We start from the raw sequence: 15,827 nt of genomic DNA, 5'->3' as shown, positions 1-15,827 counted from the left end.
CTTATTTTAACACTCAGCATCACTGGGAACAGAAATCCTCTAATATAATCCTAAATAGCTTGTATGATCCTATAAATGGACACTATTCCGGTCTTTCTGCTTTGGATCTCACCTACTTCCGACAAGTCTCAAAATGCTATCATGGAACTCAAGGCCCGAGTGTTCCAGCTCGTGGCTCTCTCACCAATTCATTTTCCATTCCTCTCTCTCCCTACCCTCTCCTCTGGCGCTATGCCCTCTCTTTGGACACTGTGCCTTTCTCTTCCTGTGCATTTTTTTCCCCAGATAGTCCTCCCCCTCTATCATCTTTATCAAGCTAATTTGATTGGTTCTTCCTCAGACAGTTCTGACATGTTACTCCCTCGCAGCCTGGGTCAAGTACTTCTCTTGTGTGCTCACTTAGAAGAGTAAGCATGCCTCTATTTGAGAGAAACTACTTATCTGGTCTGTCCACCAAACTCTAAGCAACTGGAGATTATGGATTACATCTTCTTCTCGGTAGGTGCCCCAAGATTTAACAGGGTTCCTGACACAGCTAGGCATTTGCAAACACTAGCTAAAGGAATAGGGTGGTGACATAAGCTGAAAGCATCCCACAAGGATGCTTTCTTGGGAGACAACACATTTCTACATAAGAATGACTAAACACTTTGAAACCAAAGGCCAATGCCTATTTGAGCTGATTTCCTGAATTGAAAATAAACCACACTCAAATCTCTCTCCCAAATTTTGAATACAATTCTCATAATTTTACACTATAATTTGCAGAAATCAGAGTACTTAAATGGTAAACATACCCTTACCGTTCTTTTCTTTCCCTCACTTCTAGTAACAAGAGCCATTTCTGGCCTCTGAGATAAGTGCTCATGAGCAAATATATAACAAAACAATTTACAAAGGCATCACTAAACATCCTTAAGTCTTTTGGTTGTTACGGTACAAAGACAATTATCTCCTTATCATTTTTTGTTGCTTTCTTAATTTCCATTCCTCGCCCTCTTTTTCCGATATCAACACTGATACAGAAGTTAGTTTGTGAAGAGCGCCAGGAGTTAGCAACCAATATGATTTTCTGGGGGGAAAACAATCCTTAAAATATAAATAATTTTCAAAAGCAAAATACAAATAATTTTCTTTAAGTGAACAAAAAAACCAGTAATATTTCACAAAAGAAATCATTCATCAATTTCCATTTACTCAAGAGTTTAAGAGAGAATACCATTCCAGTTTTCAATAGAATTATAGCTGCAGTGTTACTCTGACCTATTTCTACCAATTTCAGTCTGTTCTGGTAAACTCTTCCTGAACACACAAATAGCCTGCAGACATACACAAAAGATTTTCTTCAAATGCAGTAGGTAAGCTGCATGCAAAGCATTTACTCTATTTTTATATAGACTTCCAAAGATGCTTCAAGAGAAAACATTCAGGCTAAGTTCTGGTTTGTGTTTAAGTTTATATTCAAGTTTGGAATAAATAATGTTTCTTGTCAAACCTTATGATGTACAGAAATCTTTGAACTTCATTTTCAACCAGTTTTCATAAACAATGATGACACAAAAAGAAATAAAAGTAAAAATTTAAACTTAAGATGATGCTTAGTATTAAAAACCATTTTAACCTTTAAATATCATCCATGGTCCACCTTAAATCTACACGGTTTACGGTATATAAATAAACTGTCCAATTTAACAGTAAGTCTACTAATCCCTTCAGGCTTCCATTTGAAAAATAAACCTAATTCCCTCCCTCCCCACATAATAAATTCTCAGAATTCAAATTCCAAATACACAAAGATGAGGTATTTACAAAGATTTCTCATTTATAACAATAGCATTTTAAAACCATAAACAAGCTTCTATTTTATAACACACACCAAAAATTCAGCATGCAATCAAAATATATCATATAATCTTTAGAAAACACCATTGGGTTACTTCCACAAACAGTTAAATTGGAGGATTTCCATTCCTAACAACTTGTCTTGATTCCACCTCAAGAAACTGACAATTATGTGCCACTCTGGTTCCAATTCACAAAGATCAGAATCAAAACCACCCATCTTTCTTGTCTCTGTTTTCCCCCAACAAACAAAGTTCACCCACACTTCCCCATAATGACGCCGCCCCTATACCATAAAGGAAAGCACTGTATCATAAGCAAGAAAAGGACAAAACCCTCTGCAAGTCAACTTTGTCAGTTCCACCGAAGTTCATTCATAGGGATGTCATACTTCAAAACAGGATAATATCCTCCCTTATAATAGGTACCCACACCTTCCCATCCAACCCTCACCCTGCAGAAATCCAAATGCTAGTCCTTTGTTTAGTCCTAAAAATCAGCAGCTGAGGCATGTTTAATAAGGTCTTGAATTATTGGTTTCTTGTACTAATTTTAAATTAATTCCAGAGAGTTGAGGGCTACTCTGCAAAAACCATTTGTTATTTTCCTTTAATAAATTAAAACAGTATGACTGATTCTTTTTAACCCATCAGTAACAGAATCTGGTTTATTAAAATACTAAGTGAATTTTCACCTGAATATTCTAAAAATGTTCCAAGGAACAGATGTGCACCAGAGAAAACTAGGCTGCCATCCAACAAGAACCAAAAGTGTTCTCCTTTTTAGGAGCTTGCCACTTGCTGTTAGAATTTAGTTATCGGGGCGCCTGGGTGGCGCAGTCGGTTGAGCGTCTGACTTCAGCCAGGTCACGATCTCGCGGTCCGTGGGTTCGAGCCCCGCGTCGGGCTCTGGGCTGATGGCTCAGAGCCTGGAGCCTGTTTCCGATTCTGTGTCTCCCTCTCTCTCTCTCTGCCCCTCCCCTGTTCATGCCCTGTCTCTCTCTGTCCCAAAAATAAATAAACGTTGAAAAAAAAAATTTTTTTTTAAAAAAAAGAATTTAGTTATCAATAGGAACAGAGTAAACATTCCAACTGCGAATAAGGTAACACATAGGAAATAAATGATGATTATGGCTGAGGTAAAAACATCTCTGGTTGATACGGTCTGTTTATTAATGTGCCTGATTTTTCACTCTATATGTGACAATAAGGCCAACGTTTTGCTTAACATATTATTAATTACCCCAAAATGGCCAATTTCAAGCATATTTCTTGGGCAAATGAACCCAAATCCATAACCCTAGAATTGTGACCTGTTTTAAGCTGGAAGGGAACCTGGGGAATCATTACCGCCATACCTTGACTTTAAAAAGAAAGCTGTGTTACCAATATGGTAAACCTTCAATATACTTAACTTATCTCATGGTTTGGGGCAGGGAAGAGGGGGGCAATCTTTTTCTAGGCAAAAAAAAAAAAAAAAAAGGAAAGCAAGAAATGTTAGAGTTATAAGATTATGTGTTCTCTTTATATAGGGATTCCTAGAAAAATGTTAAGCAAATGTGAAGAAAGATCTATTTTAATCAGGAGAGAGGTCAATATTCTTAAATGCAGAACCACCTGTAAATAAATTAATGCACGTTATAGGTCCTGGTAAGAGAGTAAGTTCATAAGAGAAAGCATAACAAGCTTCCCAGAAAAGGTTTCAAAAAATAATAAGCTTTTATGTCCAGTTTTGCTCACTATAAAACAAAAGATATATAAGTATTTCTGGGATTCGGGCTAACTCTTAACTCAACATAACCTTTCACAATGAAACCGAAAACAATTGTGTATTTTCATTAAGCTTTTTCATTGTCTAAGATGCACATTATAGAGTGGGACAGTTCTTAGAAGATGCTTAAAAAAATCATAATTTTGCATATACTCCTATGCACAGCATCATCAAATTTAAAGAAGAGTATCAATTACAAAGAAGATGGAAGAAATCCTAGTTCTGTTCTTCATATGCACTTTTGAGTATACACTACAAACATTGTATTGGCAAAATTTACATGTGTGCATCCATGCATATAAAATGGTTAAGTTTCAGCATCATTTTTCCAAACTTATAACTCGAGATGAAAATTACATTCCAAAATTCATAGTTAATATAATATATAGTTCACTGAACCCTTTCAGTTATCCTACATCTATCTGATATTCTAAGTGAAAAATTACTAAAACAAGTTTAAATGTTTAATATTTGCTTTCGAAAGAAATGCCCCTAAATGCTCTACAATATTTCCAGATGTTATTATATAGTGATTTTCAACTACCAGCAATCAATAGTTAATGAATAATTTCTCAAGAGAAATATTTAAGTATCCTAGACAGACCAGACACTGTGCCAGGCACTAATTATGTAGCTTATTTCATTAAATTCTCCCCACAACTCTATCAAGGAGGTATTACCACTCCAATTTTATAGAACAGGGAGCAGAGGCTAAAAGAGTTTAAGTAACAATCGAAATTATACCACTAACAAGTAATAGTTCTGGGATTAAATCCCTAGATTATCTGACTTTGAAGTTTTTATAGTCTTATTGCCACCCCGTTGTTTGGAAAGGTTTAAAGAAGGAAATATTTTCTAATTAGTTGTAAAAGTGAATCACCGGGTTTAGATATTAGGTGCTACTCTCCAGTACATAAACTAAACATACTCACTGCAAAGTCTCAATACATTACTGACTCACACAAACATTTGAACGCAGGAAAACTTTGGCTCATCTGACATACAGCTTTCCTAATCACCGAGCCTCCAGAACTGATCTGAATCTGCATGTATTCCCAAAAGAAAAAGGGCTGTCATTGAAGAGGGAAACCATGAGTACCCAGTAATAATACATCCTGCCAAGCAGAACCAAAGTACCAAAGATTATTTACACCCGATGCACTGTAATTGGTCCTTTTACTCTGCAGAAGGAAAAAAAGTGCTCAGATTGGCCAGAATGTCTATTCAAAATAACCCTTCGTGCACGGAGACCAGAAGCATGGGGAAAGCAACAGAAAAGAAATACAGCAGAGCAAAAAACCGCTTCTGCCGTCAGACTAAGGACTGCTAACCAACAGAGGGTGGACAGAGATGAGAAGCAGAGATAGGGTGTGGGGGGCGCAACAGCTGCAGCAGCAGGAGCTCAACCACTGACTGGAAGTGGAAAAGTTAGCAACAGCTTGGAACGGGACACAGCTCTGTTCTCAGACGCTAATGTGCAGTGATAACTAAGAGTCACCTTCAGGTCCAACACCCTCTACATCAAAGGGTATATACCCATGCAGCTTTTTAAAACACACACAGAATATTTGTCATACTATTTCACTTCATCCTCACTCTGTGGTCAGCAGTTATTATTTCCACTTCCTGATCCATTATAAGACAAAGTTTTAGAGAGCAAAGTAGCTCAATGCAGTAGTAATTGCAAGACTTAAATGCCAGCCTTTGATCTTGGCTCAATGTTCATTCATGATACTGCCTCTAGTGCACAGTATTTAAAAAAAAAAAAAAGGAATAATCATTACCGATTTTAGAATGAGTTCTTTAAGAAGATGTCTATTAGGGAGCACCTGGGTGGCTCAGTCAGTTAAGCGTCTGACTTTTGGTTTCGGCCCAGGTCATGATCTCACGGTTTCATGAGTTCGAGCCCTGCATCAGGCTCCAAGCTGACAGTGCAGAGCCTTCTTGGGATTCTTTGTCTCCCTTCTCTTTCTCCCTCTCTGCTACCCACGCTATCTCTGTCTCTCTTAAAATCAATAAATAAGCTTAAAAAAAAAAAAGATGTCTATTAGTAGGAAGTTAAAACTTCAGATATATAGGACATTCATCTATTCAGAAAGCCCCCAAAATGCCCAAAGGCTAAGGCATAAGTGCCAGGTTAAAAAAATTACATGGGTTCAAGTATTTCTAATCCTGTGTAGGTACCTTCACATGACCACATCACCCAGTACCCTAAACATCATTAATATATAAAAATCTTTCCTACTCTCAGCTGCCTAAACACCTATTTTGTGGTGCCTGTCTAAAGTCTGTAAAGTCTTCACGTAATGTAAGTCAAGTTTCCTTACAAGGAATTGTTCAAAAGAGGCACAAACCAAAAACGGCACTGACTACAGAGACTCAGTGTAAGCATCAGTGTTTTTCAAGTCCAAGCCTAAGGCAATTGCAGATCAGTTTGTCAAAATCAGAATCCAACATCTGTCTACACACTAATGTTACAAAGGAGATGATATTGTAATACAAGATGGTGACAGATATTTCAGTAGAGATCATCTCCTAGAATTTCAACAGGCTCTCCACCTTTTCAAAATCTACACAATACCTCAAATCCATCTGATCAATTTAAAGATGTCATGATTGAACAAATGTGAAAACAAAACATAAAGATGAAATAAAATGGCCAAACTGCTACACAGAGAACAGGCACCTTATCTTCAATCTTATTCAATTCAGGAATTTAGGCAATCTTTCCAAACGTCTGTGAAACAGACTGAGCTGATGTAATACATTTAAATGAAATAGAGCCTTATTACTCAAGGTGCGGTCCATGAACCAGCATCATCTGTTGCACCTGTGAGAGACAGACATGTACTCTGAGCCCCACTCCAGCCAGAACCTGCATTTTTGAAATATATTTTTCCTTTCTTTTTTCCTTCAAGTTTTTATTTTGATTCCAGTATAGTTTAACATAGTGTTATAGCGGTTTCAGGTGTACAATATAGTGATGCAACACTTCCATACATCACCCGGTGCTCATCATGACACATGCCCTCCTCAATCTCTGGCACCTGTTTCACCCATGCCCCCACCTGCCTCCTCTCTGGTAACCATCAGTTTGTTCTCTATAGTTAAGAGTTTATTTCTTGATTTGTCTCAGAACCTACATTGTAACACCCCAGGTGATTTGCAGGTAGAAGGGAGTTTAGGAAGCACTGATTTAAACAAATATATATATATATACCTGGATGGAAAGAGATTCAGGGGGTGCCTGGGTGGCTCAGTCAGCTGAGTGCCCAACTCCTGATTTCAGCTCAGGTCAGGCACTGAGCATGGAGCCTGTCTGGGATTCTCTCTCTTAAAAAAGAGAGAGAGAGAGAGAGAGAGAGGCACCCAACAAGAGGCCCAGGCCCAGTTCAAAAATGTATCTTTAGGAGAAGCACGGAGGGATCCCTCTGATTTGAAGAAACTAGAGATTTAAAGTGCATTTTAAAAGAGTTCCTAAAAGGCAATCATCCATGTCAAAGGATGAAGGCAGGGAGCAAATGATGAGAGAGGACAAGGTCGAAAGCCCCCTTGTCTGCCACAGGCATCTCAATCTTATCAGGCATGAGTTCCAAAGGAGCTACTAGCTACTCTCTCATAGAAATGGCTTAATGACATACAGGAGGTTTCCAACAGTGAAATTTCAGTTTCTGTTCAACGCGAAGCAAATGCCCAAAACACCACTGCTTTTAAAAGAAAAAATACAGACTCTTAAATATAAAGGCGAAGGAAGCAACCCTAGAGATGCTTTCTAATGGGATATTTTAAATGAAAGACTAGATATTTGTGGCAAAGTATATTTGGTAATTTCAGTCTACACACCGGTATCTTTCATAGATTTTCTTCAAATCTTAAATTCATTTTCTTTGGTTAAATCAGTACATAACCCTGTGGGAATGGGTTAAAGTATAAAACCTTATTTCTTTAATATAAATTCAGTGACACAATTCAGCACCATTTTTTTTTTTTCCAATAGAATAACCTTCCTATTTTAAATGAGGTTTACCAAATGAATTCAGGTATACCGGTTTTTCACATCAACTATAAATAATTGCCTCCCTCTAAAGGGCCTATTTCTGCAAATAAAAATGTCTTTTTGCCTGATTAAACTTCTTCATCATCTGAGAACTTTTCTTCTGCAAATTTGTAGTTGGAAAATTTGTCATTAGAAGCCTGCTTTGTCAAAATGAGCTCTTCTCAATTGCTTTCAGAGAGCAGTCCTATAGTTAATTATTTGGAGGAGGAGGGGAACATCCTCTTCTAAAAGAAGTACACTTGACAAAATATTTGTACCCAAGTATTCTACCTTAAGACTTAAGACATCTTTTATAAGCCAAGGCAGTAGGCTCAGTATGTGCAATACCTTTTAAAACCTAAAGATAAGAAGACAGAAGTAGCCAAAAGACAGTTTACAAAACAATGAGAAAGGTCCCCAGATGAGTATTTCAGCTGCCAGCATTACCTCAAGAACCACTTCCCTTAAATGGCTTTGTAATGACAAGCATCTTCCCCCAAACTAAAAGTGGTCGAGCCTGTCAATGTAATCTGTAAAGCCACCACCTATGTTATCCCCTGTTGCAGACACAATCTGCAGAGATAGCGCTTCAACATGCACCGACATTGTAATGAATTAAACTACTGACTTTCAGTATTAATCCAAGGGATGCCACTAACAGAAAAGAAAGCAGGGTAGATCTGCCTTCATTGTGGAACAAATTGGAAATTAACAAAAACAAGATGTTTACTTTTCCCAAAGTGTTTTCACTTATCTGCCTCTCTCCAAGACTAGTTTTATAATCTAGGGTTTATAATAGAAATTTAATAATAATATGCTTTGTAACAATGTTCTAAACATAGACATAGAACCCGACCAAGAGATTAAAGCAAAAACAAACAAGGCTATGGTCTGTATCCTTTCAGTCTCTTAATAGAATAGTTACAAGCAATTCAAAAAAGAAAACAAAATTTCATAAGACACAGCTGCAAAAAATTTTACTAGACTTACTCATCTTTAAAAAAAACTTATTTTATAAAATGCAAACTTGTGAACTGCATTTAAAATTAATAACCAAAGAATTCCAAGAATGCAGGGTTATATGGATTGCCATTCTTCCCACTGGATTTTTAAACAATGCTGAAACATGGCTGTTTGAAATACTTCAGTATCATCATTTAACACTGTTCAAAATGTCAAGAGCCATATTGCGCCCCAGTGGCCACTCTTCAGCAAATAACACATCCTTTGAAGTTAAAATACTCCTAAATGATGCCAAGGGAGAATTTCTAGGATTCTACAGTCAAAACTTTCTACTTCTGAAGAAATCAATAATCTGGAATCACAATTAGGAAGAAAGCATGTTTGTTATCAAAACTTGGAAATTTTTCAGTTTCAAATGTCAGTAAATTCCTTTTACCCTATGGCAATAATTTTTATACACTGTTTGCTAATGAAATCATAATCACAAGCCTTTAGTGAACTTGCTGGGTTTTGTGTTTTTTTTTAAACATGATGTCTCAGTGAAATAATGACACATTTATTATAATAAATGCCACAGAAATGAAGGGCAATCATCAAAGGCAAAGGGATAGGACAGAACCATTTCATTTTTCCCAACACCTAACACACAGCTGCTATTGGAAGGGCACTAATGTACGTTTCATTTGACAAATCATGTAATTTAGTCAATCTCCTGAACTATAACTACATGCTGGGCCACGCCTCATATCCTGCCTCACTCTGATATCACAAGATGCCCCAGCAAAGAAAACAAGAAACAAAAGCTTACATCAAATTATCATAAGCTCAATAGTATCTCCTCTGCCAAATACTAAGGTACTCTTAAAACAGATACTGCAGCACTGCCCTCAAGCAATGTGGCATGTGCATACCTTTATAATCAATAAATGTACATATAATTTCATTTAATTCCACAATAAAATGGAATCTAAAGGTGAACTTTTAGAATAAATAAGTGTACATATAATTTCATTTAATTCCACAATAAAATGAAATCTAAAGGTGAATTTAGAATTTTCAATTCTAATCTCTTTTCCATATTAATTTTTTAGACCTGAGCCAATAAAAATCTCTCTGCTCATCTCATCTTTAAAATAATCATTCTGGTCATTCAAATTAACTGCATCTTATGAAATGCCCTTAAAGAAAACAAACTACTCTAAAAACACGATAGCAACTTTTAATGTAGCATCTTGAAAACCAATCACTTCAGTGTTCCTGCCTTTTTCAAAATTTTTTTTGAGTAGTTAGGCTCACTCAGTTCTTTCCCATTTACCTGTAAGAAAAAAAAAAAAAAAAAAAAAAGTCATGGTTGAACCCAAAATTGTAATCCCAAAGAGTTTCTAAAAGACTGAAACAAACATTTATACATTTTGCTCCAAGAAACCTTGAGTACCAGAGAAACTGACAAATATGATTGAAAAGTTAAACTGTCAGAGAGGAGGAAAGGAGATCAATAGAAATTTGATAGTGCTGCATCTTGATGGAATTATCTGCCTAGAAACTACAGCCAAAAAAAAAAAAAAAATCTTTGAGGCAAAAGCCTTCAATCCCCATGACCAGTCGAGGCAAATCTAGTTAATTCAAAGTATTCAACCACTGTTTCCCTCCATGGAAAACAACTGATCCAGACAAACAGGAAAAACACATTTGGGGAGAGGTATTCTAAAGCTTCTACGTGTATGAATACAGTGCCAGTGAGCACCAGACCAACAACAAGGCCAGTTCAAACCACCTACCATGGACCCTCAGCACAGCTGTTCTGGGAAAGAAGCCAACAGAGTCCCAATAAAAGTTTTAAAATACGAGTATCAATCAAAATAAACATGACTAAATGCAAGTGAATCTGCTAAAGTACAATGTATCAGCATTTTTATAAGTTTATCATCAGACTCCCAGATTCAAAGAGTTTACAATACCAGCTATAGTACAGTAGGAAAGGACAGACTGGTAACGATGTTTGCTGACGAGGGTGAACAGCCGCTGTTTGTATTATGCATCATATATATGAGAAGCCTATGTGTAGGAGTATTCACAATTAGTGAATTGCTGAACACAGTCATTTATACCTCAAAAGTACATACAAATAAAATCTTCAAAGAAACCATCTAGCATTGTGCACAGTTACACCTGTAATTATTCAAAGTATGATGCCTTCACGAAAAACAGAACGTACACAGTTCCTGGTCATATGTCTCTCCTCTTTTTTTCAACCAGGCTCCAAATGAGAACAGCTATTCACAGAAGAGGAGGGTTTACATTCAACAACCCATTTGTCCTTTCCATCAAAGCTGCCACACATGTCACTTTGTGAAGCCATTAAAGTAGGTACCCAAAGCTACGTGATATTTAGCTTATAAGAAAATAATCAAAAAACTTAAAAGGTATATGTTATTGTATTAAAAGCATGGTAAGTGAGAATGATAAAGTTATTAGGTTTGTCAGCCACACATTTTTCAGGGTGACAAGGGTAAACTATGCCCTTTCCTAACATTATGAAGGTGCCTGTTTTAGAAGATATGCTCCCTTTGCCTATGATGAACAGCTGGAACACCATGGGCATTTTTAAAGAAGTGCTTTTAGCATGCAGAAGAGCAACAGAGAGATTGGGAAGACAAATTGTCCTCCTAACTCAAATTGGAATCCAAAAGGTTCTAGTTGTTTCAGAATTATAGCATCAGAGAATTAAGGGTTCCCCTAGGGGCACATTAGTACTAAAAAACTAAATGCAGATGACAAAAAATGTAAAACAATAATATATAATAATATAGCCCCCCACGTCATACACACACACACACACACACATAATAATATTGTTATTATAATATATAGAGAGAGAAACACAACTAAGAGACACATGGCTGGCACGTGGCAATTCTCCGTATCGCCTTTATACATGGCCATTCAGTGCTTGTCTTTGGGTCATTAGCTAGGATAAACCGCATGTGACAGGCTCATTGGAAGTAAGGTAAAGTAGTCCATACTGGCTTCACCTAATTTTAATTTACTATTAAGAGATGTATTTGTTCAAACTGCAAAATGAACCTGTCCTGCATACATTTGATTAAACTTAGCTAGAAAATAAAATACATTAAAATAGTTCATAAACTATAAACTGTATCCACTTGCATTTTTTTCAGTATATCATAAACTCAGGAGAGAAAATCAGAGTACAGTAACACCCCTGTACACACTGACTTCTTCCAATAAAAACCTGAGTAGGCAACTTTGATACAAAGCAAACTCCTTCCTTATATATTTTGATTATATAGTAATTCTTCCTAAACATGCTTTCACTAAATATGGTTGAACATACTAGAATCCTAAGGTAACAATCCCAGACTGTTCTCCTGCAAGCCTATTAGAATGTTTTAGAGGGAAGTTAAAAGAGTGACTGATCATTTCATAAGGGATTCTTATCATACCAGGTCAAAACCCAAATGGACAATAACTTTAAAAGGGCCAAGCAGAAGGAATAGTTGAATACCCTTAGAAAAAAAAAAAGATTTAAAAAAAAAAGTTGTAATATCTTAATTCCTCCATTCCTTCATTTTAAATGCTGTTAATCAAAATCTTTATGACTTTAGATTAACTCATGTTTCTATAAAAACAGATTTATATTCACATCTGAAAGAATACTAAACCAGGAAAGTGCTATTAAGAGTTGTGGTAGTTTTGACTGAAAAGTTGAAATTTCAGTTGTGGAGCTGTTCTTCCAAGTTTCACACGATTGTTGCACAATGGAATAGCTAAGAAACCTAACGGTCACGTTGACGATCAAGGTTGGTTTTAACAAACTGCAAAATGGACAACAAGGAAAAGAAATTTCAGAGTACCACAAACCCACTTCCCACTTCCAAATACTCAAATTATCTTTTTTTTAAGTAATTTATGATTTTATTCACACAAGAATAAAAATACGTATTAGGTGCATTATCTTCTTGTTTACGTGTTACACATCATAAAGGGCTAGCTATCAATTAGATGATACGTGCAACATGAAATCTGACTACAAAACAACAGTTCTGGCATACTTCTGTTGCTTTGAAGGACACAGACTCCTCTCTGAGTGTTATCTCTGTGCAAAACCTAAGATAGGATTTTTAAAGAGGACATAGTGAAAATGATGCAATGTTATCCTCAACAAGACATATAAGAGGACACAGAATTTGGGGTCAGCAAGTTTTTTTCCAGTGACCTAAACACCAAATTTCCCCAGAAAATGAGAGAGCCCTTCAAGAAGTCATCATTCATCATGACTTCAAATTTGGCCAAGACTGCACATTTATAATTCCAATTGTACTCTAACCACAATTTAAGATTCAATACAATCATGGCTAGACTGAACGCAAGGGGATGGAGTTGGGGGGGGGGGCGGTGAAGCTGAAACTATATATGCTTTTTCATCAGATATGATGAACTCTATTCTTCCCAGCCATATTCTTAAGTTTAGCATTAAAACAGTTGTAAAATATTAAGTTTTACCATAGGGAAATCGATTTTGCTATGAAAAAGTTTCAGATTACCACTTAATCTCAACCAAGTTACATCAAACAGTGAAAGTAATTACATATATAGTTTACAAAGTAAACTTGATCACCATATTTAAAGGAAATGATAACTTTGAGAAGTACCACAGCAATAATGTTTAAGCTGAAGCAATATAAAGCCCTCCTCTAGCAAATGCCAGATTCTTCAGCTAAAATGCAGAGTCTTGATTTAGTTAAGCAAGTCAAGCGTAAGAGCCATCTCCCTTCTCGCAAGCTCCCAGCACTGGCCTCTCCTTCCAGAACTGTATTTCACAAAGTTCCTGGGGGGTAGTGGAATGCACACATGCAGTTTACACAATTTTTTAAACTTGAGTCTCTGTAGTCTGAAACGCAGTACTAGAAGTAAACACATTATCATCATCCTACAGTTTCCACTTGACTCCTTAGCTCTCCCCCAGTTCCACATGGACTGTGAGTTAGAGAAGGTAGATACAAATTATATCCAAAAAGCCACAATTTACAGAGCACTCTGGCACTGAATCACCTGCACAGGCCATACAGACATCCAGTAAGTTCCACACTCCTATTAACAAGTGTATCAGAATTTCTAGGATACATGAAAACCAAGTTTGATTCTGTTAAGACTTCATGCTCTTTTAAGAGCATAGGACTGTATATGCAGTTCTGCTACTAAGAAAACTGGACTAAAAATACACTTCCAAATCACAGCAAAGTATAATTTATATTTACAGGCTCTCAACATCATATCAGTATATAATGTCTATCTATGTATCATATATTGAGCAAGCTATCAATTAGATGATATGGACAACTCATCACATTATGTTCATCTCCGTAGCTAAGTCAGGAATTTTGACATTGCACCCAACCTACAGTATGTAAAGAACTTACGACGATTGCCCACCATCAAAGCACAACTCATTTATCATCTCCTTCACACTATTCTCCCCAAGTTACAAAGTCCTAATGCTCCTGACCGATGATTAAAGAACACAAAATAAGCATTAAATCTATAGAAAAATGTATGTGCAAGTTTAGTTTAGTTCAAGCCTTCATCTTTACAGGATATGTTCTTCTGACATGTATTTTTTACAGAACTGGACAGGAATAAAGGACAGCATACACTGAGAATGCTTGATTTATCACAGCGTTCTACAATACTTAGCACATTACAGTTAAGTTGCTTTTTTTCCAAGCTCTTTATTCTTGGCTTAAGTGATTACTTTTCAAACTGTCCCCAACAGAAACAGGAACTGCTCAGATTCATCCCTGAGCTCATTTTAGTGAAAAGTCACCCATCTTTGGAAGCAAAAGTTTTTTCTTCCAATACCCTAGAAATAGCAGGTGCATGGTAACAAAAAACTGGAAGGAACAGAAGCAGCTCACCCCAGTCTTACACAAAGAATATTTATTTCTCAGAGCATGTAGCATAATTGCTAAACATATACATTGCTTAAAAGTTGAGGAAAAGTTTACCTCTAACAGTGGCTTCCTTATCAACCAGTCTCTGATAGAAACTACATAAAATGCATTAAGAAGAGTTTGCTTGATTTCGTAGCAGACATGTGGCTGTAAATCAAGATTCACAGATTTCAAGCATACATCCATGAACATGCTTTTCCCCGTAGAGTGGGCACACCAGAGATGGCTAATTACCACCCAGAAAAGATTCTGCCTTCACGATCAGCCACTCTAACTTCACTCTCTGCCTTGCCCTGACCCTGGGGATCCATTCACTTTCCATAGCCCAGAGAGGCTGCTGAAAAGCTGTCAAAGTAAATCTGTGCTCACTTTTTGGATGGTTTAATTTCAATGGAGCATGAAACACCCCAGGACGGTTAATAAGTTTAGCCAGGCGTGCTGTTCTCCCTAATATATTTTAATTATGCATCTGTTTTAATTGTAATCAGATTAAGTCACCGGAAAGGCACAAATTGGAATTTTCCCTAATGGCTATCGGAGCTTTTCACCAGTTTCTAAACACTAACAACGTTTAAAAAATAGGTAGAGACACCAGCACAACTGTGACATTTTCCAGAAATCGATGCAGTTTCTTTGACAACACAGTTCAGGTCTCATTAGCCACCCAAACTAGCCCAAATGCAGAAGACAACTTCAGTCTCTAGGGGCGTCTTCTTCCTCAATTAGCACAAAAGAATCGCTAACGTCTAATGTAAAACTCCCAAACAGAAATGAAAGCGCAGGCTTTTATAAAAGTGCTACTCCATCGATTGGTGAGGGAGGAGGGGGGAGTCGGAGTGTCCATCAGCAGCATTATCTTGGCTCAAAGTAAAGTACCGTACACGTCAAATGGGAAAGTTGGAGCACAGGACGATTCTCTCCTTCCACTATTTTGGTAACTGTCAAAGGTGTGTGTGTGTGTGTGTGTGTTTTTTTTTTTTTTCCTCGGGAAATAAAAGTGTCCCATCAATAAAAGGAAACGTCACAGGGAAGACCTATTCAGAGGAGGGGAGCGGTTTCCTTCCAGCCCAGACCTAAAATCGCTCAATGTGCACCAAGAAATACCTAAGACTTTTTTTTTTTCCATTTAATACCTTGATTAAACAGTTTCCCAAATTGCTGTGATTTCCGCTAGGATACTTAAGCGTTCGCCAACAGCCAAGAACCAAGAGAAAGAACCTGCCGCAAACTAGGAACCCAAACTC

The 15,827-nt window shown here is 36.9% G+C and overlaps 1 protein-coding gene across 1 annotated transcript in view; it reads right to left on the bottom strand.

Moving 5' to 3' along the window:
• The window catches only part of TMTC2 (transmembrane O-mannosyltransferase targeting cadherins 2), a 405,001-nt gene that overhangs the window by 388,172 nt on the left and 1,002 nt on the right, over positions 1-15,827 (bottom strand). The window lies entirely within an intron of this gene.

Source organism: Prionailurus bengalensis, chromosome B4 (genome assembly GCF_016509475.1).
Source record: "Prionailurus bengalensis isolate Pbe53 chromosome B4, Fcat_Pben_1.1_paternal_pri, whole genome shotgun sequence".
Taxonomy (NCBI): Eukaryota; Metazoa; Chordata; class Mammalia; order Carnivora; family Felidae; genus Prionailurus; species Prionailurus bengalensis.
Note: the sequence above shows the minus strand (reverse complement) of the source record. Positions and strands in the feature narration are given on the sequence as shown.